Source organism: Tamandua tetradactyla, chromosome 1 (assembly GCF_023851605.1).
Source record: "Tamandua tetradactyla isolate mTamTet1 chromosome 1, mTamTet1.pri, whole genome shotgun sequence".
Lineage (NCBI taxonomy): Eukaryota > Metazoa > Chordata > Mammalia > Pilosa > Myrmecophagidae > Tamandua > Tamandua tetradactyla.
In genome coordinates, this window is record NC_135327.1 from 38,201,543 (window position 1) to 38,202,306 (window position 764).

At 43.6% G+C, this 764-nt stretch overlaps 1 non-coding gene across 1 annotated transcript; it reads right to left on the reverse strand.

Moving 5' to 3' along the window:
• Positions 1-445: 445 nt before the first annotated feature.
• Positions 446-559, reverse strand: LOC143652441 (U5 spliceosomal RNA). The gene has a single exon (XR_013160669.1). It is a non-coding gene; the product is annotated as a U5 spliceosomal RNA (small nuclear RNA).
• Between the last annotated feature and the right edge of the window lie 205 nt (positions 560-764).

Genomic DNA, 764 nt, shown 5'->3' on the forward strand with positions numbered 1-764 from the left:
TCCTCAATTAACTGCAACTCTCCCAAGAGTAAGGGCTTCTATTTGTTCCTAGGCTACAGTCACTCCTTCACGGAAATCTGTGAAAGAGATTTTTGGAAAATATGTACGTTAACCCAGGGAAACCTGACCTTTTAAACCGAAATAGAGTACTGACAGCGCGTAGCCCTACGGGTATGCAAATGAGCATTTCGCTCATTTTGTGAGCCAGCAACTGCCCGTAGTTCTTGCATGGCTGGAGCCACGGCTGGAGGCAGCATGATGCAGAACCCAAAACATTTATTGAGATGTTTTCCAGTTCCCGGAGGCTCAGAAGCGCGGGCCGGTCCCTCGCGTTTTGCCCTACGCGCGCTCTTAGCGTAGGTCACGGCCCCACGCGCTACAGACCCAGCAGCAAAGTGCAAAACAAGAGAGCCCAGGTGGTTCTGTTTTTAAACCTCTTTAACTCGGTCTTCTCAAAGAAGACCTCGAAAAATTGTTTCACAACTCACCGTTGTTTTTTCTACGGAAATCTTTAGTAAAAGGCGAAAAATTTATACGATTTGAAGAAAAACTTGAATATGAGAGTGCCGGCCTTGCTCATCTTCCGAGATAACTGGCAAATCACTTGTTGTTTGTGGTGCCTTTGCACCTACCTTGTAAAGAATTATCCCAAACATGTTCACATTGGATACAAATCTTCTGACAAGAAAGTACATGGATAATAATAGTTATTCAAATAGATAATACTGGTAATAATTCTCATATATCTGCATTGCATTCTGATA